The 27814-nt window shown below is 32.2% G+C and overlaps 1 protein-coding gene across 27 annotated transcripts in view; it reads left to right on the forward strand.

Annotated features, from left to right (window-relative positions):
* Window positions 1-27814, forward strand: part of plekha5 (pleckstrin homology domain containing, family A member 5) — a 177256-nt gene that overhangs the window by 53018 nt on the left and 96424 nt on the right. For 2 of the 27 annotated variants that reach the window (XM_051107236.1, XM_051107235.1), the window contains exon 1: window positions 22582-22748. The exons of the other annotated variants lie outside the window; for them this stretch is intronic. The gene's annotated coding sequence lies outside the window, so the exon portion shown is untranslated. Of the gene's footprint in view, window positions 1-22581; window positions 22749-27814 lie in introns of those variants that run through there. 27 annotated transcript variants of the gene reach the window in all.

Genomic DNA, 27814 nt, shown 5'->3' on the forward strand with positions numbered 1-27814 from the left:
TTAGCATCTGTTTGTTCTTTGAAACATCCACCAGGGAGCTTCTGTGTTTCTTGTTGCTTCATTTAAAAAGCAGCTTTCATCATTATTATTCTTATTGTATTATTTATAGTCCTAAAAAGTATTTGGATGTACAAGTAACACTTGATGTCAAAATATATAAAATACCACTAAAAGATATCAAGCAAAGGTACAGAATAATGTAGTGAATACATTTGCAAAGCATGCCGTTGTTTAAAATAAATGTTATTAGCATTATGTATACATGCATAATTTTTTTTTTTTTGTAAACAACTTGATATTTTAGTTCAGCACGGACACATTAAATTGATTAAAAGTGACACTAAAGACATAAAATGTTGCAAAGCATTTCTCTTTCGAATAAATGCTGTTCTTTTAAGCATTTCTTTTGGATTTATTAAAAATCTTGGGAAAAAAAAGTGTACTACAGTTTTCACAAAAATATTAAAGCAACTGCTTTAAGTGTCTTAAACGTTAATAAAATGTGGTAAAATATGTTTCAAAGTATTGCTGTTTTACCTTGTCTTTGATCAAATAAATGCCTTTTGAGCATTAGAGATGTATTTTTTTTTTTTACTTTGTATAGTAAAAATATAATAATGTATAATATATAATGTATATAATTTATTAAATATAATGATATTTTTTTATAATTAAAAAATGTATACTTTTATATATTATTGAGCTGTATTTGTATATTTTATAAGTAAAAAAAGTTGTAAAATAAACAAAAAATGTCACTTGAGCAATTTAATGTTAAATAAATAAAATATTAATAAATTATAATTCATATATATATATACAGTGGGTACGGAAAGTATTCAGACCCCCTTAAATTTTTCACTCTTTGTTATATTGCAGGCATTTGCTAAAATCATTTCAGTTCATTTTTTTTTCTCATTAATGTACACACAGCACCCCATATTGACAGAAAAACACAGAATTGTTGACATTTTTGCAGATTTATTAAAAAAGAAAAACTGAAATATCACATGGTCCTAAGTATTCAGACCCTTTGCTCAGTATTTAGTAGAAGCACCCTTTTGATCTAATACAGCCATGAGTCTTTTTGGGAAAGATGCAACAACCTGGATTTGGGGATCCTCTGCCATTCCTCCTTGCAGATCCTCTCCAGTTCTGTCAGGTTGGATGGTAAATGTTGGTGGACAGCCATTTTTAGGTCTCTCCAGAGATGCTCAATTGGGTTTAAGTCAGGGCTCTGGCTGGGCCATTCAAGAACAGTCACGGAGTTGTTGTGAAGCCACTCCTTCGTTATTTTAGCTGTGTGCTTAGGGTCATTGTCTTGTTGGAAGGTTAACCTTCGGCCCAGTCTGAGGTCCTGAGCACTCTGGAGAAGGTTTTCGTCCAGTATATCCTTGTACTTGGCCACATTCATCTTTCCCTCGATTGCAACCAGTTGTCCTGTCCCTGCAGCTGAAAAACACCCCCACAGCATGATGCTGCCACCACCATGCTTCACTGTTGGGACTGTATTGGACATGTGATGAACAGTGCCTGGTTTTCTCCACACATACCGCTTAGAATTAAGGCCAAAAAGTTCTATCTTGGTCTCATCAGACCATAGAATCTTATTTCTCACCATCTTGGAGTCCTTCAGGTGTTTTTTCATGTGTCTTGCACTGAGGAGAGGCTTCCGTCGGGCCACTCTGCCATAAAGCCCTGACTGGTGGAGGGCTGCAGTGATGGTTGACTTTCTACAACTTTCTCCCATCTCCCGACTGCATCTCTGGAGCTCAGCCACAGTGATCTTTGGGTTCTTCTTTACCTCTCTCACCAAGGCTCTTCTCCCCGATAGCTCAGTTTGGCCAGACGGCCAGTTCTAGGAAGGGTTCTGGTCGTCCCAAACGTCTTCCATTCAAGGATTATGGAGGCCACTGTGCTCTTAGGAACCTTAAGTGCAGCAGAAATTTTTTTGTAACCTTGGCCAGATCTGTGCCTTGCCACAATTCTGTCTCTGAGCTCTTCAGGCAGTTCCTTTGACCTCATGATTCTCATTTGCTCTGACATGCACTGTGAGCTGTAAGGTCTTATATAGACAGGTGTGTGGCTTTCCTAATCAAGTCCAATCAGTATAATCAAACACAGCTGGACTCAAATGAAGGTGTAGAACCATCTCAAGGATGATCAGAAGAAATGGACAGCACCTGAGTTAAATATATGAGTGTCACAGCAAAGGGTCTGAATACTTAGGACCATGTGATATTTCAGTTTTTCTTTTTTAATAAATCTGCAAAAATGTCAACAGTTCTATGTTTTTCTGTCAATATGGGGTGCTGTGTGTACATTAATGAGGGAAAAAATGAACTTAAATGATTTTAGCAAATGGCTGCAATATAACAAAGAGTGAAAAATTTAAGGGGGTCTGAATACTTTCCGTACCCACTGTATATATATATATATATATATATATATATATATATATATGTATATATATGTATGTATATATATATGTATGTGTATATATATGTATGTATGTATGTGTGTGTGTGTGTATATATATATATATATATATATATATATATATATATATATATATATATATATATATATATATATATATATATATATATATATATATATATATATATATATATTTTTTTTTTTTTTTTTTTTTTTAATGCATTGACCTCTAAACCTTTTAAGTGTGTCCAAATACTCGAACATCCTTCGAGGCCTTCGAACATCAGATTTTAAAGCTATATCAGATATTCTTCTGGGTATTTTTCCTTCACTCAGTGTGATTTCTCCCAGTATTGTATTGTTTTGTGTTTTGGTCCCAGCATCCCCTGCAGTGCTCTTCCATGTGTGTATATTTATTGTTTCCATCAAGTGCTTTCACTCCACCCACATGTGTAGCTCTCCTCACCACCTCTGTGCGATTGGCTCGTAGTTTGCGAGCGGCTGTCACGTTTCCAGCTGGGGAAGGCTTTGCCGACCGCTGTCGCATTCCTGAAGGGCGGTGGGGTGATTCTGGCCGCTCCGCTCTGGCTTTTCAAAAGTGGATTTGTCAGCACTGCTGTGTCACAGAAACACGTTCATTGTTGTGGTGGTGGTGAGCAAGAGGAGGCCTTGGCTTTCAATCCCTGGCCTTTTCGTTCTGTTGTTTACGTGGATTTTCCCATCCTATAGTTACCCGAGAGCATGTTTGCGAAACCTTCGCACTCGCTCAACCTGCTCGCCACCTTCGCAACTCTTTCAAAATGCGTCTAGTCACGTTTACGCGTCTTCTCGTGAGTTATTGTGTGTACGTGTCCTGCAGGGTTTCCTAGCTTGAGGAATCTCGCTGAAAGGAGAGACGTGCTCGTCTATATATATCCCATGTGTTAAATTAGACAAGCGCTCTGCATTCTTTACCTTTCCCGCCTGTGAAAACACAACGAGATGGTTGTTGCTCAACTCTTTGAGTCCGTGACGGCGTTCAGAGATGCCGCAGCGCTGTAGGTCGCAGCAGCAGCAGCAGCAAGGGCTCATCTTTGTTGTTGTTTTTCCAGTTGGCTGCTTCTGGCTTTCTTTGCTTCTTGCACATCTTGCGTCAGCTGTTGCTTGCTTTTTCTTTATTTACATAATTTTTGCAGACAATAAATAGAAATAAAACTGAATAATCAGCATTTGCAAAGCAAGTTAAACTTCTCTTTTGAATGGCGCCCCCTGTTGCTTCATTTGTGCAGCTTGCATTTGCGTCTCTGCAACAACTTTGACATACTTTGTAATGCAGTTAATGCATATTTCCCATTGTAAATGCAAGTCACTGCCGTGATGCTGCAGAGCTTTGCATAGTTGCCAGGGTGTTGCTTCTGTGTTCTCTGTGGTTGCTAGGGTCTTTTATCTCATTGCTAGGGCAGTCGGTTGGTTGCTAGGGTGTTCTGGTGGTTGCTTAGGAGGTTTGGCTGTTTTTTTTTTTTTTTTTAGATAATTGTGGGTGGTTGCTAGGATTTTCAGCTGGTTGCTAGGGTGTTTAGGCTGGTTGCCAGGGCATTCTGGTTGTTGTTGACAAGGTTTGACTGGTTTTTGGCTTGTTGCTAGGGCTTTCTAGTGGTTTGGTAGTAAGTTGTTACTGGTTGCTGTATGGTTTCTAGCTAATTCTGGGGGGTTGCTAAGGTGTTTTGGCTGGTTACTAGGGTGTTCTAGTGGTTGTTAACAAGGTTTGACTGGTTGTTAAGTATCTACAGCTTTCTAAATGGTTGCTATTTTAGGCTGGTTGCTTAGGACATTTAGCTGGTTGGTTTGGGGTTTCTAGGACATTCTGTGTGGTTGCTAGGGCGTTCTGACTGTTAATGAGGTTTGACTTACTACAGTATATGGTTTTAAGGGCACTCTGGCTGGTTGCTTGGGTTTTCTGATGGTTGCTTGGGAGGTTTGGCTAATTGCATTATTTTTTTTAGGTAATTGTGGGTGGTTGCTAGGATTTTTGGCTGGTTGCTAGGGTGTTTAGATGGGTTGCTAGGCCATTCTGTTGGTCATTGTCAAGGTTTGACTGGTTGCTGCAGTATATGGTTTCTAAAGCTGTCTGAATGGTTGCTATGGTTATTTTGGGCCGGTTGCTTTGGGATTTCTAGGTCACTGTGTGGTTGCTAGGGCATTCTGATAGTTGTTAATGAGGTTTTAACTTATTGCTAAAGGTATATTGTTATAGGGCATTCTGGTTGGTTGCTAGGGGACTTTGGTGGTTTTATGGTTTTGAAGGCATTCTGGGTGATTGCTAGGGTGTTTAGACTGGTTGCTAGGGCATTCTGGGGGTCGTTGACAAGGTTTGACTGGTTGCTACAGTATATGGTTTCTACAGCATTCTGAGTGGTTGTTATGGTTATTTTGGGCTGGTTGCTTTGGGGTTTCTAGGACATTTTGAGTGGTTGCTAGGGCATGCTGATATTAATGAGGTTTGACTTATTTCTACAGTATATGGTTTTTAGGGGATTCTGGCTGGTTGCTAACAGAATCTGGTGGTTGTTATATGGTTTTGAGGGCAATCTGAGAGGTTGCTAAGATGTTTTGTGTGGTTGCTAGGGCATTCTGATAATTGTTAATGAAATTTGACGACTTGCTACAGTATATGGTTTTAAGGGCATTCTGACTGGTTGCTAACGGAATCTGGTGGTTGTTATATGGTTTTGAGGGCAGTCTTGGTGGTTGCTAGGGTGTTTTGGCAGGTTACTAGGGTGTTTTAGTGGTTGTTGACAAGGTTTGACTGGTTGCTACAGTATATGGTTTCTACAGTGTTCTGAGTGGTTGCTATGGTTATTTTTAGCTGGTTTCTTAGGGCATTTGGTTAGTTGCTCTGTTTCTGGGACATTTTGCATCATTGCTAGGTTATTCTATTGCTATAGTATATGGTCTGGGTGGTTGCCAGGGTGTTTTGGCTGGTTGCTAGGGCATTTCTTTTGTTGTTTAGGAGGTTTGGCTGATAGCCATATTGTTTCTAGGGCATTCTGGGTGGTTGCTAGTGTGGTTAGGTCGTTTGCTACACTGTGTAGTTTCTAGATGGTTGGTGCGGTGTTTTGACTGATTGCCAAGGTTTGTCTGGTTGTTTGGGGGTTTCTAAGGCATCTTGGGTTGTTGCTAGGGTGCTCTGATCAGTTGCTAAGGTGTTTTCACTGGCTGGTTGCTTTGGGGTTTGTAGGGCATCTTGGGTGGTTTCTAAGGTGTTTTCAGTGGTTGCTAGGTTTGGCTGTTTGCTACAGTGTATGGTTTCTGGGGCATTCTGGGTGGTTGCTAGGGTGTTATAAAAGGATGCTAATGAGGTTTGGCTTGTTGCTTTGGGGTTTTTAAATGCTGCTGCTACTACTACTAGGGTTACTATATGTTTTAGGACCTTTTGTGTTGTTGCTATGTTGTTTTGATTGATTGCTAAGGCATTCTGGGTGCTTTACAGTGTTTTTTGGATGGACAGTAGTAATGATGCTTTGTTCAACAAAGAAAGCTTATCAGCATATTTACTACCATTAATCTGTATCAGCCTTATTTCACCCTTTAGATATCAGCATCATGAGTGACCATTAAAAAAAACCCTCATGTCGAATGTTTAGCATGAGTTCAGTGTAACACGGGACAGACGCACATGAATCTGATTCAGATGAGTCATTAGAGTGCGAGTCTGCTCTGGCAGGGCTGAATGTGAGAACATTTGTCTCCATGTCTTATTCATGGAGGAACAGGCTGAACACCAGACACTCAGGCCAAACACTAGCATGTGCATTCACTTTGTGTTTGTGATACTGCGCGAAACGACCTTCTACCATGTTCATTCCTGCAACATGTTGTTTGCTGGTTTCTGATGGGCGTCTCCGTGCTATGGAAGTGTGAGACTAGTCGACTTGTTGACTAAATGGAACTGCTGCTGCTAGTCGAAATGTGGTCATTTTAACATTACATTTTAAAATTTGAATGAAAGGGAACTGACTTTTCATTTACGTTGACATTTTTCACGTTATCTGCATGTAAAGACTAATAAAACAGTGTTTATATGCACAGTGCTGCTTTGTTTACAGTAGTAACCATGGTAACCGTTGTCTTCTACTTGTACAAAAGCGCCACCTACTGTCAGAGAGTGAATCTGCAATAAAATAGCATTTACATGTGCAGCTCTGCTTTGTTTACATGAGTAACTATGGTAACCGTTGTATTGCTACTTGTACAATAGCGCCACCTATTGTCAGAGAGTGAATTTCAATAAAATAGCGTTTAAATGTGCATCACTGCTTTATTTAGAGGAGTAACCATGGTAACTGCTGTATTTCTACTTGTACAAAAGCGCCACCTACAGTCAGAAAGTGAATTTGCAATGAAAATAGCGTTTATATGCACAGTGCTGCATCATTTACAGGAGTAACCATGGTAACCGCTATATTTCTACTTGTACAAAAGTGCAATCAACTAGCATTTATAAGTGCAGTGCTGCTTTGTTTACATGAGTAACTATGGTAACCGTTGTATTTCTACTTGTACATAAGCGCCACCTACTGTCAGAGTGAATTTGCATTTTCATTTAACCTGTCTGCTAATTTTGTTGCCGTCAGTGTTCAGCCGTTTAATGGAAAATAAACAATTTTAATAAGATTTTTGACACGCAGCAGGTTCGTTTCCATCCGTCTGCTACAGTGACATCTCTCTGATTTAATTAATAATGCAATGCTAATTCGTGCAGCCGTGGGACGGGAAACACAGATGATTTAGGAAGAACGCTTTGGGAAACGAGAGCGCTGTGTGTTTGAGGACGGGCGAATGGGAATTTTTCTCTGAGCTAAACGCTGGTCTGCATCTGCACGTCGTTCATCACCTGTGCCGTGTGATGGGAGACAGTTTGGCGAGGGAGTCGACACTCGCGATCTCTGTCTTACATAACAGCCTGGAGAGAGATGGAGACATTATTCTGTTCTCTGAAGGGCTGGCTGAAGAGTACATCTCTTTACTTATAGCAGACAGCTGAAGTAAATGCTTTAGGCTGATGTATAGTGAAAATGCTCGTGCGGTGTCGTTGTTAAACAACTGTGGTGGTAAATAAGAGGCTGTTGGTTGAAACTCAGATATGAATATGCAAAACTACATATTTTAATATTGAATGGCGAGCCAGTCTTAAGTTTTGCCTTTCATGACTTACCAGTTTTGTCTTATATACCAGACATCAACCATTTAGGATTCTTATGATTTGTTTACAGTCTTTCCCCTATTTTATCTGTTGTAATTTTGTAGCAAGTTGTTTGTAGATCCGTTTCACCGTTGCTCAGATTTCATGCTCTCATGTTTATTTTATTCTCCACGTGTTTGAGTTAAGGAGCAGGCCGTGCTGTTTTTAACACGCCAGCCAAGTTTGTAATCCCAGAGCGCTGGGCCGATCCACACCCACATTTACACACTGTTAACTAGTCAACACATGTGCGCATGAGGTAATAGCACTGTGCAGGCTTTGCCTTTGTAAACAACAGAGGAGAGCAATGTTTAGTTTACAAGAGCATGTTTGTTTACCAATTTCTTTTTTTTTTTGCTCCTCCCCCAGCTGTTGCCTTTTAATTTAATTTAATTTAATTTTATTTCATTTCATTTCATTTCATTACATTTCATTTAATTTCATTTTATTTTTGTTATTTTATTTATATTATTAATTTTATTTTATTTTGTTATTTTATTATATATTCATAATTTTCTATTTTATTTTGATGATTTATTTTGTTTTTTTTTATTTGTATATTTTTATTTGGCTTTATTTTTTATTTTTATTATTTAGTTATTATTGTATATTTTATTACTTGTTGTTTTTTACTTTTTTATTCTGTATTTAATACATTTTTATTTTTTATAGATTTTTAAAAATGTTTTTTTTGATTATTGTTTTATTTATATTCTTTATTTTTTATATATAATTTATTATAATTATATATAATAAATATATATTTATATTTTTTAGATTCTTTTTTTATTTTATTTTAATATTTTATTTTGTATTTATTTTTTTGTTTATTTTGATTTGATTAAATTTATTTAATCATATTCTTTATTTAATATTTTATTTTTTTACTAATTATTTTTTATTTTTATTTATTAATTAATTTATTCTTTATTTTATGTTTTATTCCTTATTTTTGTTTGACGTTTTTATTCTTTATTTTATTTATTTTTACTTTTTATATTTTATTTATTTTTTTATTTGGGATTATTTTATTTATATTCTTTCTTTTATTTTATTGTTATATTTTATTTTGTATTTATTTAGTTTTTATATTTTGTTTATTTTGATTAGTTATTTTATTTAATTGTATTTTTTGTTTTATTCTTTATTTGATAAATTTAATTTTTATTGATTATTTTTATTATTTTTTTTTTATATGATTACTTTTCTGCTTTTTATTGACATTATAAAGGGGAGGATGAGTTTGGTGCACATTTAGGTCTAGCTCAGCTCTTGTTTTTGACTACATGGGCGTTCTGCAAGTCTCTTTCGTGCATTAAAACACTCTGAATGTTCATTTAAGTGACATTAAAGGCGTTCAAGATAAAATCATCTGATAAATTGTATAAGCAGATTCATATTAGACATATTTACGTAACAATCATTTTAGCTTTCCGCAGGGATGGTCATCAGAGATGATTATACTCTAATCATAATCTGATAATAACGACACTCTGTGTTATGATTAAGCCACTTTATCGCCGTAATAACCGAGCGGCTGTTACTGCAAACCCACAGTCGGCTCCAATTTCCCGTAAGCGCTCGGTTAAAACAGTCGGATGAAAGATTGAATCAGTTATGAAATGACACGAATTCATTCGGCATCTTAGAAGCAAGAATGGATTGAGAGGAGAACAATTACACACGGCGTTATGGTTATTAATATGTGTTTCTTGCTCTCGGTTTTCCAGGAATCTGCCCACGTTTCACGAGACGCGCAAATTGCAGATCCTCACACAATGCAGCAAATGAGCTAATTCAGTCAGCGTTTGTGTTTGGTTGCTCTGAGCTGATATTAACCCCATCGCCCGGTGCTGACCTCCCTCGGCTCTGAGCGCTGTAGTGTCACCGCCGCAGGAATGAAACTCGTCCCGCTTCTTATTCACTCACACGTACATTCATCTGCTACAAACTGTGTTATGCAACCGTGACAGAGAGAGAAACTGTGTGCATGATGTGTTGAAGTATTGCTGTTGTAAATTTATATAAATAACGAAAAATGATAAACAAAATAAATACTGAACAAAATATGAAAAATTATTATTGTAAAATTTAATTAAAAGCAAGTAAGTAAATAAATAAATAAAATATTAAACAAAATAAATATTTCTGTTGTAAAATTTAATTTTATAATAATAATAGTAATAATAATAATAATATTTATTATTATTATGCCCTAATTAAAAGTGTTGAGATGCAAACAAAATACATATGCTAAACCAAATAAGTATTGCTACTCTAAATTTTCATTGTAGATAATAACAAAAAATATTAAACAAAATAAACATTGAACAAAATATTAAATATTACTATTTTAAAATTTAATTGTAAGGAAATAAATGAATAAATAAATATTACTGTTGTAAAATTTAATTGTTTAATAATAGTAATAGTAATAATAATAATAACGCTTGTATTTTATAATATAAATGTTAAATTACAGTAATAATTTATGAATTGACCTTTGCACTATGCCATATTTAATTTAATTGCAAGAAAGTAAATAAATTCATAAATAAATAAAATAAAATATTAAACAAAATAAATATTAGTGTTGTAAAATTTAATTGTAAAATAAAAAAATATAATAATAATAATAATAATAATTTAGAAAATTATTACAGTACTAATTTATGAAATGCACTAAGCCATACTGCAAGTTTAATTAATTTTAATATATCATTCAGCCCTAATTAAGGCTGTTGTGTATATATGAAGTACTGTTAGTTGTCAACTACAAAAAATAAATAAAATTAAAACTACAACTGAAAATATATTTTATTTTATTTTTTCTTTATTTTTAATTATTTTATATTTTTATTTTGCTTTATTTTTTCATTTATTATTTTTATTTTATGATTTATTCTTTATTTTTAATTGTATTTAATTATTTTATTTTATATTTATGTTTACATTTTTTTTCTTCTTTTTTAATTTTTTTTTTATTTTCTGTTCTTTATTTTTATTTTATTTCATGGTTTGTTTTTAAAACTGAAATAATAAAAAAAAAAATAAAATAAAATATAATAAAAACGGCAAAACTATCAAAATTACTTAAACTAAAATAATAATTTAAAAAAAACAGAAATGATAAACTAATTCAAACAACTGGTGTTAAAATAAGCATTCACCTTCTAGGTTAGCATACTAACTAAAATAAAACTGACTTGAGATGCTCTACACCCAGCCCAACTTTTATCACAATGCATTCTGGGATTCCCTTTACTGTGACAAACGTTAATTCGCGCAAAAACAACATATCTTGCACAGAGCACACATACGCTCTAGTTAGGCGACTCACAAGCTGTAGTTCTCTGAATCATCACTGTCCTGCAAGTCTTGCTGTATAATGACCTGCTGTATAATGAATTTCAACCACTATTTTGTAAGACGTCCAGGAGGAGGAGCGTTATGTAATGTGTCTGCAATATACGGCTGTATTAAACTCATTTATCTTCTTGTAACTGCCCAGGGCTCCCTGAATTACAGCCTGCAGCAAACACGTATTCATGTGAATCTTCTGAGACGGACAGAAGAGTCTGTAAATGACTCCTGATTCACAACTGAATCACAATCAGTGTTATTATTTGCTTTTGAACATATGAAGTGATGCACAAATGATTGTACGCTCGGACGTCACAAGGTTCACCTTCTCTCTGTCCGGCTCACATCAGAAAGGCGTGATGTATGGATTTCAGGATGCTAAAGATAGATTCTCCCTTGCTGACGCTGATTAGAGTGACTCTCTTGATGAGACGGGACACTTCACGTGCATCCTCACCGCAGCCAATCACCACGCGGCGTCTTCCTCCGGCACGAGTGCGTACGACGCGCTCTTCCTGTGGGAAAGAGAGGCGCTTTAAAAATAGATTACATGTAAAGCAATATGCAAAACTGTCTAAAACAATGGAAATTTCCGAATGGACTCTAAAGCTGGGATGTGTCACTTCTGTAGTAGCTGATACTTCAGAATTCTTACTGTGTGCTGTGCTTTCAGAGCTTGGTTTGCAAGGACAGGTTCATGTTGCATTTTTCTTGTTGATTAATCTTATGTTTAAATTTGTATGTAATACATCGTTATTTTCCATTACTATATATTATTGTAATATTATAGTATTATTCTATTAAAAGTTTATTATATTTGTTAATTTTAAAATTAATAGTAAATGATTATTAAATTGAAACAAACATTTACATTTCCAAAATAAAAGCTGGTTAAAATAATAATAGTAATAGTAATGTAAATAAGTAGTAATGTGTTTTGAATTATGGTTGTTTAATTACATATAATGTAAAATTAGTAATATTATTAATTAAATTATTATTTTTCATTATTTTATTTTTTTTGTATTAAGTAAAATTATAGTATTATTATTACTAAACATTTATTCCAAAATAAAATTGGTTTAATAATATAATAATAATAATAATAAATAATAATAATGTAAATATTTTTTTTATTTTGAATTATAACATTTGTTTTAATTATATATAATGTAAAATTAGTAATATTAATATTAAATAAATTGTTATTTTCATTACTTTGTTATATTATTATTACGTTAAATTCATATTATTAATGTTTATTATATTAGTTCATTTTAAAATGAACTGTAAATAAAAAAAAAGTTAATAAAAAAGTAAAAAAATAAAATAAAAAATAAACTTTTCAATTCCAAAATAAAATTGTTTAAATAAATTAATAATAATAATAAACATCATCATCATTTTATTCATTACATTTTTTTCCCATTACTATATATTATTATAACATAGAAGTATTATTTTATTAAAAGTGTATTAAATTTGTTAATTTTAAAATTAACAGTATATAAAATTATGATCAATTTATTTTTATTTCCGAAATAATTTTTTTATTATTATTATTATTATTACTATTATTAACAACAATAATAGTTGTAGTTGTAGTAGTAGTAGTAGTAGTAATAGTAGTAGTAGTAGTAATAATAATAATAATAATAATAATAATAATAATAATAATAATAATAATAATTGTATTCATGTAATGTAAATAAACCTTTTGAATTATAAAATCGTTTATATATAATGTAAAATTAGTAATATTATTAATTAAATTATTGCATTACATTTTCATGATACAGTATTATATGTATGTCTTTTATTGTATTTATTCATTTTTAAATGAGCAGTAAACAACTTTAATTAAAAACATGTTTAATTTTATTTACTTTTTAATTATTTTACTTTTTATTTTTTTTGTGTAATTATATAGTATAATTAATCCACATTTTAATTATATGCAATTGTATTTTTTTCCGAATGAAAATGTACGTTCATGTCAAGTTGCAGACATACTGTATATGTCGTGTATGTCACCAACACGATACGCCATTTTAGTGAGAGCGAATCTTAATAAATATGACATGACTAAACCGTCTAAGACTACAGCAAACAGTGTCACGACGAACGCTGGATGTGTCTCTGTGGTGTTGCTTTCCCTGCATGCATTGCTGTGTGTTATGAGCACACAGCTCATTTAGCTTGATTAGTTTGGCGCATATTTCCACTGTGAGCTGAGCAGCTGTTCTCTCCGCAGTCTGCAGGGTGTGATGGGAAACGTGTGTGTCATCAGGGTCTGCGGAGGAGTGTTGTCTTTCTGACAGGAGCGTGTCTGTTCAGCCGTCGTTTCGTGTACAGTTGACAAAGATGAAATGATTCAGACTCCCAGAATGATTCGTTTGAATGGATTCGGTGTGTCGTGTGGAAACCGCCGAATGTGATTCATGAACCGCAGGAGGAGGATCTTACAAATCACTGGCAGAAGTGCTGTAATCTGTGACTAAATGTGCGGAGGAGGACGTTGGCTCACGTTTAGCAGATTTTACACTGCCGTGACTAAGCAGGTCCCACTCCACCTGTTTGGCACAGGAAATCACCGCACATCAACATTTCGGATGGTTTCTTCCTCTTAATAAGTCACTCATCACTTCACCTTCATTTGTATCAGGAAGAAGCTCAGGCAGAATTATTTTTTCCATTTGTTATCAAGACACTTTTGTCACTGAAGTAAATGAATCACGGAAGAACGGATGTGCCTGTGTTTCTAAACAGCTGAAATGCTTTGCAATTGCATTATATTTTTTCTATTGCTCGTGTCCAGCAGAGGGCATCATTTACCTTTTTATTTTGGCTCCTAGTCCCATTGGGAAAAACAAAAACAGATCATCAAGACAGTAAAAAATTAAATGAGGGATGGGGATCCTTTGTGTTTATTAAATATTTTATTAATGTATCTAATTGTATTACTTTGTTTAGCTAAATCTCTAAATGTATTTCTCTGTTTTACCAGATTTAAATCCATTTATAATTTAATTTAATTTAATTGAAAATCATTGAAGAAATTATTAAAAAGTGCACTTCAATTCCCAGAATGCAGTACAATTAAAACTGTATTTATGTACATAATGTTTGTTATTATCAAGACAACATTTGAAGTTTGTCTGGATGAATTTTTGTAACATGAAACATTGTATAATTATATCAATAGTAATAATAATAATAATAATAATAATAAACACTTTCATTTTGAATTATACAATTATTTAAAATATACTACTAATAATATAATATAAAATTATAGTAGCATTTATTAAATTAGATTATATTTGTTAAATATAGCATGTTTAATTTTAAATTATATAATAAAATAAAAAAAAATGTTCATTTTGATTTGGTTAAATACTTTAAATTATAATTGATAATATGATAACATTATAATATTGTTTTAATAATAATAATAATAATAAATAATAATAATATATGATAAAATTATAATAGTATTTAGTACATTTGGTTGTATTTTGTTAAATATAATGTTTCATTTAAATTGATGTAAAACAATATATTTAACAATTTTTGAATGATAAAATTCTGTAAATGAATAATAAAGATGGTAATAAAAATAATAATCATATTTTATTAATATATATGATAAAATTATAATGTTATTTTAATAATATTAATAATAAGAATAATAATAATAAAAATATTATTATAAAATAGTATTTATTCAATTTGATTATATTTGTTGAATGTTTACTTATAAATTATATCATTAAAAAAAACATTTTTACTTTGAATGATAAAATTCTCTAAAATATAATAATAGTAATAATATTAATAATAGTATTTTATTAATATATATGATAATATTATTTTAATTGTAATATAATAATAATAATAAATAATTTAATAATAATAATAATAATAATAATAATAATTTTTTTTAATATATATGATACAGTTATAATAGTATTTATTACATTTGGTTATATTTATATTGTATAATTAAATGTAAAAAATCATATAAAATAATTCCTTTAAAATATTATAACATAGTTATAGTTATAGAAATATTTATATATATATCGTACTTTATATATTTTATTATATTTCTTAAATACAATAAATATATGTTTAATGTACATTTTTTTTGTTTTAATTCACTGTAATTTACTTTAATTCTACTATCTTTACAATCAATTCAAAATGCAATTTTGCATCACTTTTTTGTTTGTTTTTCTTCAAATTTAATTTAATTCAAAATCAGTGAGCAAAATTTGGGAAAGTGCAGATTCATATGCTGATTTATAAAGCAACTTAATTTCTCAGTATGCATTACAATGAAAACTGCATTTAAATATATAATATAATAAGTCTGTCTGTCTTTCTGTCTATATCCATTTATCTATCTGTCATCCATGCATCCGACTTCATCAAGACAAAATTCAGTTTGTGGAGGAATTTCCATTTGTAGTTTAAAATTACACTTTCTTGTGGATGTCTTTTGCATTTATACAGTCAAAAGAAAATCCCTTAGACTTGCATTGGAGACGACACCTAATAACTGCATAACAAGAACCTGGCAACACCCTAGTGTCATGGCGGTCATTGTTTTGACATGGAAACAAACACATCACATGTCTGTCAGCTGTATTTGTACATGTAAGGGTGTCACATGACTGCTGTGAGATCTGCATGTGTGCTGCGTGTCCAGATGAGGGCAGTGTTGAGCTGATGTGATGTTGATTTGTATCTCACCTTCCTCTCAGGACTCATGCACTAACCAAACGCTCTGTGTTTCTCTCTTTTGCATGTCCACCTCGACCGCGTCGTCATCTGAGCAGGTAAGACTCACAATCTCAATCTGTTGTTTAATCCATGCGAATGAATGAATCTGCTTGTGACAGCAGTGTGATGTGATGTAATGTGATGAACAGGCTACTGTTTGTTTAATGCTGTGTGATTATAGATACAGCACACAGATGTGATCATATGCGGTTCAACAGAGGCTTTGGATCAGAAGGATTGTTTTCGAGAGCACATCCGGTTGTTGTGTGTATGTTTTGCGTCTCAACACCTCGGTTTTATGAGCTCTGACCGTCTGACAGAGACTACGGCTGGTCAGAGATTTGTTGACGTGTTTGTGTGGGTAGTAACAGCTTCAACTGTTGCTGTATTACAGGGTTTGAATGGGTTTTAGATTTAGATCTCTACTTATATGAGATGTAGTGGTTCAGCTGCAATAGAGATGCTGAAAAAGGACAATGTTCTGCACTTTCGAAGCATTTTAATAGTTTTCCTGCTAGAAGGGAATAATTCAATCATCTTTTGCTCGCCCTCATTGCTTAGAAACTCAAAAATTTGCCATCTTGTCCATGGGAGAAAAAATATATTTTGAAGATATGAATGGAATAACAAGATTTTCTTCTTTTCTGTATGTCTTAATTTAATTTTATGCGATCATTTTTCATTTTCTGGGTCATTTTTGGATTTAATCATGATCGTTTTGCTGCTGTATATTTAAGATCTCTATATTTAAACAGGCTCACCACAGTCATTGAAAACCTAGAATTATGCTGGTAATTTCCAGGCCTGGTGGAAATTTCTATGGTGAATAGACATTTTTCATTTTTAATAGGCAGTTTTCTGGTTTCTTTCAAATGTTTCATCAGCTGGATATTGTTCTTCTGAAGAGCTTGTGTAGAGTAGAGCATTCTTGCAAGTCTTTTGTTTTTTATTTTGTGAGGGAGTTGTTTTTTTGTTTGGTTTTTTTTGAGTCAGTTCTGTTCATCTGATCTGTTCCTTTGAGTCTGTTTTTCCAGGGAATCTGAATGATTCATTAGCAAGTCAGTTGGAATCAGAATGGTTGTTAAAATCTTTATGCAGTAAATAAATATGAATGGAAATATCACAGTGGGAATTCAGTGTTAAGAAAAAAATATTTTTCTCTTTTCTTCAATGAATCTGATTTATTCATTAGTGAGTCAGTCTGAATCCAAATGGCTGTTAGAAATCTTTGTCCAGTGAATGTCAATGATTAATTAGCGAATCAGTCTGAATCAAAGTAGTTTTAAAAATTCTAATAATTCAGAAATCATTATCTAGCAATCTCAAATTCATCACTCATTTTTTTTTTTTTCACAGTGAATCTGAATGATTCAATAGCGAATCTGTCTGAATCAAAATGTTTGTGAAAAATTCTTATCCAGTAATCACAAATGAAAAGAAACACGGCAATTACAAATTATCCCTCAAAATGTTGATTCTTTTTGGTGAATCTGAAAGATTCATTAGTGCATCAGTTTGAATCTGAATTAAGATTCTTTGTCCATTTCAATCTGAATGATTCATTAGCGAATCGGTCTGAATCAGAATGGTTTTTAAAAATCCTTATCTAGTAATCACAAATGATTAGAAACATCAGTTCTTTTCAGTGAATCTGAATTTATCATTGAATCAGTCTGAATCAGAATGTTCGTCAAAAATCATTATCCATCAATCTCAGGTTCATTGCTTGAAAACCTTTTTAATGAATCTGAGTGATTAATTAGTGTATCAGTTAGAATCAAAATATTTGCTAAAAGCGTTTAAACTTTGGGTTTTTCTTCACAATGAATCTGAATGATTCATTAGTGAATCAGTCTGAATCAAAATATATGTTAAACATTTGTATCCACTAATCACAAATGAAAAGAAACAACATGATTGGAATTCATCGCTCAAAAAGTTGATTCTTTTCAGTGAATCTGAACAATTCATTAGCGAATCAGTCTGATTTAGAATGGTTTAAAAAATGTAGTAGTCACAGATGAATAGAAACATCAGTTTTCAGTGAATGTGAATGATTTAGCATTGAATCAGTCTGAATCAAAATGTTTGTCAAAAATCATTATCCAGCAATTAATTGCTCAAAAACCTTTTTTTAATGAGTCTGAATGATTAATTAGTGTATGAGTCAGAATCAAAATATTTGCTAAATGTGCTTAAACTTTGGGTTTTTCTTCACAGTGAATCTGAATGATTCATTAATGAATGGTGATTCATCACTCAAGTCAGTTCTTTTCAGTGAATCTGTAAAAATTAATTAGTGAATCAGTCTGAATCTAAATGGTTGTGAAAAACCTTTATCCTGTGAATGTGAATGATTCATTGGCGAATCTGAATCAGAATAGTTGTCAAAAACACAGATAAATAGAAAACTCACAATGGGAATTCAGTGCTCAGAGGTTTTGTTGTTTTCAGTGAATCGTAATGATTCATTGGCGAATCATTATGAATCATTTCATTGCTCTAAAATTCTGTTCTTTGTAAAGAATCTGAAATGATTCATTAGTGAATCTGTATGAGTCAAAATGGTTGTTAAAAATCTTTATACAAGTAATATGAAAGATTCATTAGCAAATCAGCCTGAATCAGAGTGTTTGTCAAAAATCCTTATCCGTCATGACGTTAATTCATCGCTCAAAAAGTTGGTCTTTGCTATGAATCTGAATTATTCACTAGCGAATCTGTATGAATCACAGTGGTTGTTAAATATCATTATGCAGCAATCACAAATTAATACAAATGTCACAATGGGAATTCAATTGCTTATAGATTCAGTTCCTTCAGTGAATCTGAATGAATCATTAGTGAATCTGTCTGAATCAAAACATTTGTTAAACCGTGGGAATGATTCTGTCTTATGATGGGCTGACATCTAATAGTACAGTGTCCTTCACACTGTTGTTTGTCTGTTTTGCATTGCGAATGCGCAAGATATCATCTATCTAAAACATTTACTAAGTGAAAAGGGCAAGAAAAAGCCTTTATTTGTGATTTAATTCATATGTTCTCATAAATAATGACACCATGTTGGTAAGCTCAGCGTCTCTCAGTGCACAGATCAGTTGTCTGTAGGTCGTGACCTCATGCAGGTTTCCTCATTAGTTTACATGAATGTATGAGGTGAATCAGTGCTGCGGAGATGAAGAGCGTCCTTCCTCGCGGGCCGCTTGTTGTGTAATACTGTCTGCAGAGAGCTGATAGATGCTGCTTGACTGTGTGTGTGTGTCTGTGCGGCCCGATCGACTGAACGCCACCAGAGACTCTGTCTGGAGTTCAAACAGCAGGTTTAGGCATGAAAGACGTTCACAGGTGTAGAAATATTACAATATTCGTTTTTTTTACTAGTGTAAGAGTGTGTGTGGGCTGGACTCCTGTCACACGATGTCAGTCTGTCAGCTCTGTGTGTGTGTGTGTGTGTGTGTGTGTGTGTGTGAGATGAATGGTAACCATGACGATAAGGCAGCTGCAGATTCACATGGTGACGTTTGTTGATGTTTGTGGTGTCAATAGAGATAACTTTGGTAACATGGCAGTAGCTGATAATTGTGTTTGTAGAATAGCAGTTTTGTTATTTATATATTTATTTTTAAGTAACGCTGCAGTGTTGTGTGGAATTATCGTAATTGTGGGATGACAGCTCTGAAATTTCACTGTGATCGGTTCACTTTCTCTGAGTCAGAATTGAGTTTGTTTCTATGGCAACACACACATTGCAAAATGAATGTTGTTGTTGATTGGCAAAGTACTATATTGCTATATCAAGTTGAATCCACTGAAATGTGAGCGTTTTTACAGAAAAATTAAATATTTATATATATTAATATATATTATATATTAAAAAAATATTTATATATATATTTAAAAAAAAAAAAAAAAAAAAAAATATATATATATATATATATATATATTTTTGCAGTTTGTTTTAATTTATGTATTTTAGAAATTTAAATATTTCGAAATATATTACAAATATTTATACACATATATTATACAAATATATATTAAAAAAAAATTAAATTCTTAAATATTTTAAATATTTTTAAATGTATTTATTATATATATATATATATATATATATATATATATATATATATATATATATATATATATATATATATATATATATATATATATATATATATATATATATATATATATATATATATATATATATATATATATATATATATATTATATTAGAAATTATGAACAAAATTGTAATTTTTTTTTTTTAAGTATTTACAAATATATATATTTATATGTATATGAACTTTGTAATTGTAATTAATAATTATGTATTATGTAATTTACATTATTAAACTAAACTCTCTATATGTATGTTTAATAATAATAATAATAATAATAATAGTAATAATAATAATGTGTATATAAAATGTTTTTTTTTTTCCACAGGCTGAAAATAGCAGTTTTTGTTTTCGGGATGTCATGTATGTTCCTATTTTTCCATTTCAGCTAAAAATAATTTCTTTTAACTCTCATAAACACTTTGCTTCCTAAACAAGCATCAGCATGAAAAAATGGTCTCGACCGCTGCTGCCTCACGCCATATGGACTAACAGGGCAAACAACGATAACAAAATAATCAACATCCTTCAGCAAACACATCATCTCTCACCTGCTTTAATGGATTGGTTTACATGGCCTGAGGGTTTGCAGTTCATCGAGCAGCAGATAGGAGGCGCTTTTGTCATTTCGTCACGCTCAGAAACGTCTCTGCGGCACTCAGAAGTTCACGGTTAACATCTGAACCTTTGCGTGTGAAGAATCCAGCGTCTCAGCTGACAGACAGCGAGTCTGAACGTCACGCCGCATGCGTTTGGAGAGCTCTTCTCGAATTTACCCGTGATTCTCGCTCTCGTTCCGTTCTGTCGCTTGTGCCGGTAGTGTCATCAATCTGTGACCCACTTTCAGAGAGTTCAGCTTTAGCTCGCAGACTCCATACTGAGCCCAGGGCCAGTGCTGTGGGACCAGCAGAACTGGAGCAGGGCAGGTCAGACCCTCGAGCGCAAACACTCTCATGCAAATACACACGCTGATTTAAATAACGAACCCATGTGCTGTTCTCCGCTCACATCAGGGTGCGACAGTGACTGGTAGATGCTCAGTCTTGATTATTGTCAATCTAAGAGTCAGATTTGGCTTTGGCGAGTAAAATGGCTGTCTGGTAACATAAAAAATGGCTTTTGGAAGTTGTTTTACAAGAAAATACTATTTCAGTCTTTCTACTTCCAAATTTTGCTTTATTAAATATCTTACTTGAAGTTTCTTTGTAATTGTGAAATTTACTAACAATTTCTGAGTGAATATAGTTTCGAAGTTATTTACTCCAAAAGAAATTCCTTTCCTTTAGTCCACCAGAATGTATATAAATATATAAACAAAAATTAAAACAATTTGTCTTCATGTTTTTGTGTTGTGTGCATATGTTGTGTTGTGTTTCATATGGAGATGATGACATCTCTAAATTTGTCTCATTTAATTACTAATAACAATGAAAAAGTTGCTAAACAAGTATATTTTTGCACAATGACATGAAAAAAAAAACCCTTTTATACATAATCTTGTCCCTATTACAAAATTAGTTATTTAGCTATTTTCATCTTTGTGTATTAGTAAAGAAATGTTGAACATTTTTATATATTTATATAATATTTTTAAATAATATATATATATATATATATATATATATATATGTGTATATATATATATATATATATATACGTATATATATATATAATATATATACACACATATATATATTAATTATATATATTATATACTTATTAAATAAGTATATATTATATACTTATTTAGTTACTAATACAGAAAGAAGTTATATATTATATTTTATATATGTATGTTTGTCAATATTACAAAATTAATTATTTTGCTATTTTTATATATATATATTTTATATGTATATTAGTAAAGAAATGTTTTTTTATTTTATTATTTCATTTTATTAATTATTAGTTTATGTATTTATTTTGTTTATATTATATTAATTCGTTTTATATACTCATTTAGCTACTAAAATAAAAAATTAAAGATATTTATATATTTTTTTGTCCCTATTACAAAATTTTGCTATTTTTATCTGTGTTTATTAGTAAAGACATTTTTTTTTATTTCTTTTCTTTTCTTTTTAATTTATTTAATTTATTTATTTTTACATTTTTGTATTTTTGTGATATTACCTAGCTACTAATATACAAAGAAGTGATTATATTATATTATATTATATTATATTATATTATATTATATTATATTATATTATATTTTTATATTTTTATATACTCATTTAGTTATGCTAATATAGAAAGAAGTTATATATTATATTTTATATGTATTAAATTATTTAGCTATTTTTATCTGTGTATGTTAGTAAAGACATATATATATATCTGTATTCATTTCTACATAATTCGTTTATATTTTAGATCAGTGTGTTTATACCTCTATGCCATCATCCAAAACAAATTTAGAGTTGTTGACCTTGCATGTATGATTTTATGGTGTGTGTCTATGAAACAGTAGTTCGTGGTGTAATCATACCTAGTGTTCTGAGCATGCTCAGTTAGAACCCAGCGCTGGAGAGAGAGAGAGAGAGAGAGAGAGAGAGATCAGCCGCTGCAGCAGCTGTGTGAAAGCAGCATCTCTCTCTCTCTGTATCTGTGTGTCTCTCTCTCTTTCTGCTGTCATTGCTTGTGGAGAGACGTCAGGGAACAGAACTGTTGGCGGTTTGTCATGGATGAGAGCCAGTGAAGGCAGTTTAGACATACATACACACACACTCTCTCTCCTCTCTCTCACACTCGAGTGTGTTGTGTAAGTCGCTCCGATCTCTGCTGGATTTATCATGAAGCGCTCACCTGCGGTAAGTGTGTATGCATGCATAAATGTGCGTCTTCACCTGCATCTCATCATAATTAACTTCACAGTCGTCCTCTATGTGTGACAGTTTGTGAGGGTTGTTTGATGTTGTTGGCATCATATCATACGTGCTATATTTTGACTCAGATGGAGAAAAGCTCTGTGTGTTTCTGGCTGACTGAGCTTTTGGAAAGAGGATAATGATTTTTGGTCACTGTCGATCTAAAATGTCCCTCTGTGTCTCTGTATAACTGAGAATCTTGAGTCCTTTCATGACTGATGGATTGATGTAGAACTTCACAGGCTTATGGATTACCCGGATAGATGCGCGCAAAAGAGATTTTTTTATTCAAAAGTTCTGCCCGTCACTTTTTAAGAAGCGCTCTTGAAATTCCACACAGCTTCTGCATGCAGAAAACATCTAGAGGGAAAGATCCATCAACCCTGGAATGAGGATACTGAGGCGCTGACTGTGTTCCCAATAGCATACTACCATACTAAGATTCTGCCAGTAGGTAGAATGCATACTGTACACAACATGCAAATTATGGAAAGTATGGCAGGTTTGCCAGAACAGAGCAGGGTGCTTTTTCCTAACAATGCGGTGCTCTAGATGTGACCTTCCATTTTCTTGGAAACAATACCAGCTGAATTTTTCAGTTTTTTTTTTTCCCCTGGATTATTTTATTTATTTATTTATTTTTTTGTCTGTTGGGTCGACAAAAGTTATGAAAATTATTATGAATTTAAATTAATAAATCAAGTGTTTAATTTTAAATTAAAAAACTTTTTTTCCCTTTGGGCTGTCATGGACAATTTAATAATTTAAATTCTTTTTAAAAAGTGCTAATGATTAATGTAAATGAATAAATCAATAGTTTAACTTAAAAATATTTATTATTATTATTATTATTATTATTATTATTATTATTATTATTTAATTAAAAATATTAAATAACATTTAAATAACTTTTTTGTCATTGGGCTGCCATGAATGATTTTATTAATTAAATTAATAAATCCTTAATTTTATTTAAAATTACATATTTAATTTATTATTATTATTATTATTTATTTATTTTTTTTTATTATTATTTTTTTAATAAAAATGCTAAATAGCAATTTACTTTTTTCATTGGGCTGCCAAAAATATATAAAATTTATAATTCACTTAAAATAATAAATCAGTATTTTAATTTTAATTTGAAATTATTACTATTATTATTATTATTATTATTATTATTATTATTATTATTATTATTATTATTATTATTGTGGTTTAGTATTACATGAGTAGTTATGAAAATTATTATTAATTAAAATGAATAAAGCCATAATTTATTTTGAAATTAAATTATAATTTGCTGTATTATAATTATTATTATTATTATTATTATTATAATTTTAAGAAAATGCTAAATGCCTTTTTTTTTTATAATTGCACTGACACTAGTTATGAAAATATTTATTTAAATGAATAAATCCATAATTTATTTTTATTATTATTAACAAGTAATTTATTTACTTATTTTATTTATTTATTTATTTATTTTTAATTAATAGAAAACGCTATATATATATATATATATATATATATATTTGTTTATTTGTTTGCTTATTTAAATTAATATTTTTTAATTATTAAATTAATATTTTATTTATTATTATTATTTTATTAATATTTACTATTATGATGTATAGCTATGTCTCATTCTTCTGCCCAGTATGTTTGATGCAAAATGCACATTGTAATTTTTGCATAATATTACAGTTGATTGTCTATATACTGTGAATCATGCAATGATCTAGCTAGCATTCTGTTGCATACATAGCCATACTGACGTGTATGCATTTCATTGTGATCATTTCCCAGCATGCATCAGCCTTCAGTGAGTCTGTAAAGCCCTTCAGGGTCCTTGATTCTTGCCTGTATAGAGACCTATTATGCTGCTCACCAATGACTCATGGTAAGACTTCAGCGCGGGTAACAAGCACACACACTAAAACACGAGAAGCGTATGTGAAAAGCACTGGCATGCATGATCATATGAGCATGTAAACACGTACTTAAAGTCCCAGAGACGTGAGCTTTGCAGTTTATTGTTATATAACATCAGAAACCAGTCCAACGCTCGATCTTCCCCTCGTCTCCCAAAGGAAATCTCGCCCTATCGCCCATCCCATCCAGAATATTCGGCGCACGTTACGTAGCCTGAGGGATTTTTAGGTTTTTAACGACAGCTTCTGTTTGCCCAATTCCCTAAATCTGACTAATTATAACATCTAGCAACCCGGCGCACAAAGGAAAGCATCGCCCGTTGAGAAGGAAATAACAAGCTGCGTGTTAGTCGGTATATTGCAGCCCACTCCTTTGTAAAGTGATTAACGTGTGCCGCTGTCCGTCTGCTGTGTGGAGACGGTGGCAGAAGCGGCTAATGAGACGTCTTGTCAGATGCGCGCAGGTGTGGCGGAGACGGTGAGCTCATTCTGTCTCTCTGGAGGCTCGCGCTAAACTGCTGTTTGCTCTGGAGTTAGGAAGTTCGATGGAAATCAGGCCAGATATATAAGGCCTGTTATTCCTGCACACAGATTTTGTGGTGGGGAAGGGAGGTTTGTGGAGGAATAATGACGCCTGCATCAAACTGGGGTGGAGACGGCACGGCGTGAACCCTGTATTTTGTCCATTATTTTGATACTCAGGGTATTTAAGACTAAGTAGAACTGGAGGTTTTTCCAGAGGGATCATGATGCCCATCCCAAACACAGAACTGTGGGCTGAAAACATTGTGGAGTGACGCATGCACACCAGGGTTATTATAGTTTTTCACTTGTAATGAATGAATGATTTATTTATTGATTCGTGATTATTTTTTATTTATGTTTTTATGATTTTTTTTTTTATTTATTAGTATTTATTTATTTATGCATTTATTATCCTTTATTTATTTATTTATTTAATCTTTTTTTATTTTTTACTTTTATTAAATATAAACATCTGTGAACTTTCAAAATTTGGCTTGACAAAACTGGCTTTATCAATTCCAAAATTACACTTGTTGCAATTGTATAAAATTCTTTAAATTTCATTTTTAATTTTCTTTTCTGTTTACTTTCTCAGTTTAAATTGACTATTTATTTATGTTTTTAATAATTATGTATTATGTATTATTATTATTATTCATTTTAGTGTTTCATTTTTATTAAAAACTGAAAAATTTTGCTTATTGCAGTTATGAATTCCTTTTGAAGTTAATTTTTAAATTTACTTTCATGCAAAAATTCAAATTGACTTTTTTTATTTTTTTGTGTTTGTTTTATTATTTTCCATTTATTATTCTTATTTAATCTCATTTTATTTTTCACTTTTATTAAATAAAAATATCAGTGAACATTCAAAATTTGGCTTAACAAAATTAACTTTATATTGTTGCAATTGTATGAAATTCTTTACATTTCATTTAGTTTAGTTCTGTTTAGTTTCTTGTAGGTTTAATAACCTTTTAATTTTAAATTTATATTTTTAGTTTCTAAAAGTTCCAAAGTTACTGTGCTGGTATTATTTAAAAATGTTTAACAGTGTTAAACTTCTGCAGTTTAGTGCTATTGTTATCAACTGGCATTTTCCTGTTTAGTTCAGGTGGGTTGAAAAGGTTAGTTTGATAAAATACTGTGTCAAAAACTAAAACATAATTTACCATTTTTCCTTTCAGACTCTTGAGGAGTTTCTTTAGAAGTCGTTTTCTATCCTCTAACCCAAAACGCAATATATTTAAGTAAGTCACACTTGGGTTGTAAGTTGAGGAGCTGCTTGTGTGGAATAATGATGGAATAATGACATTACCACAAATTATGGGCCCCAAAAAATCTGGTGTAGCGCCCGAGCCATAGGAGCCCAATATTTTCTCAAGCCAAAGTCAAAGTGATTTGAGCAGTGTTTTCTCTGCTGTCGGTCAGGATTCGTCCAAGCTGCAGCAATCGCGCGTTCGCTCTTGCGAAAACTTTATTGTGCTCAGTGGCTGTTGTCTCACGCGTGAAGTGCATCGTCCGCCCTCACAGCGTCTCTGAGAGCTGAATTCATGTGAAATGAGCTGCGGTTTGACCATCAGCAGATCCACACTCTCATCCACCGCAGCACTCGTGATCACAGACCGTCCTCAACTCAAACTATACATCACAATCACCGCAAACTTCACTTTTTTACTTCTGGTTTGAACACAATTCAGGAAATCAATCAATCAATCAATCAATCATTCTAACTGTCGTTCTAACTGGCGTTCTATCATTTTGTTTATCTATCTATCCCTCCCTCCATCCCTCTATTTATCTGTCCATCCATCTATCTATCCATTTATCTATCCATCCATCCATCTATCCATCTATCTATCTATCTATCTATCTGTCTGTCTGTCTATCTGTCTATCCATCCATCCATCCATCCAACCAACATCCATCCCTCCATCTATCCATCTATCTATCTATCTATCTATCTATCTATCTATCTATCCCTCCATCCATCATCACTCCGTCACTCCCTCCATCCCTCCGTCACTCCCTCCATCCCTCCATCACTCCCTCCATCCAACCATCCCTCCAAATATACATCAATCCATCCATCCCTCCATCCCACATCCCTCCATCAATCCATCCATCCATCTATCCATTTATCTATATATCTGTCTATCTATCTATCTATCTATCTGTCTGTCTGTCTGTTTGTCTGTCTATCCATCCATCCATCCATCCCTCCCTCCCCCATCCAACCATCCATCCCTCCATCTATCCATCATCCATCATCTATCTATCTTTTTATCTATCTATCTGTCATCACTCCATCCCTCCCTCCATCCAACCATCCCTCCAAATATCAATCCATCCATCCCTCCATCCATCCATCCATTTATATATTCATCCCTCCATCCATCCCTCCATCTGTCCATCCATCTATCCATCCATCGTTCTATCTATTGTTTTATCGTTCTATCTGTCTATTGTTCTATGTCGTTCTGTTGTTCTATCTATCTATCTATCTATCTATCTATCTATCTATCTATCTATCTATCTAACGTTCGT

The sequence above is a fragment of the Labeo rohita genome, chromosome 4 (assembly GCF_022985175.1).
Source record: "Labeo rohita strain BAU-BD-2019 chromosome 4, IGBB_LRoh.1.0, whole genome shotgun sequence".
Lineage (NCBI taxonomy): Eukaryota > Metazoa > Chordata > Actinopteri > Cypriniformes > Cyprinidae > Labeo > Labeo rohita.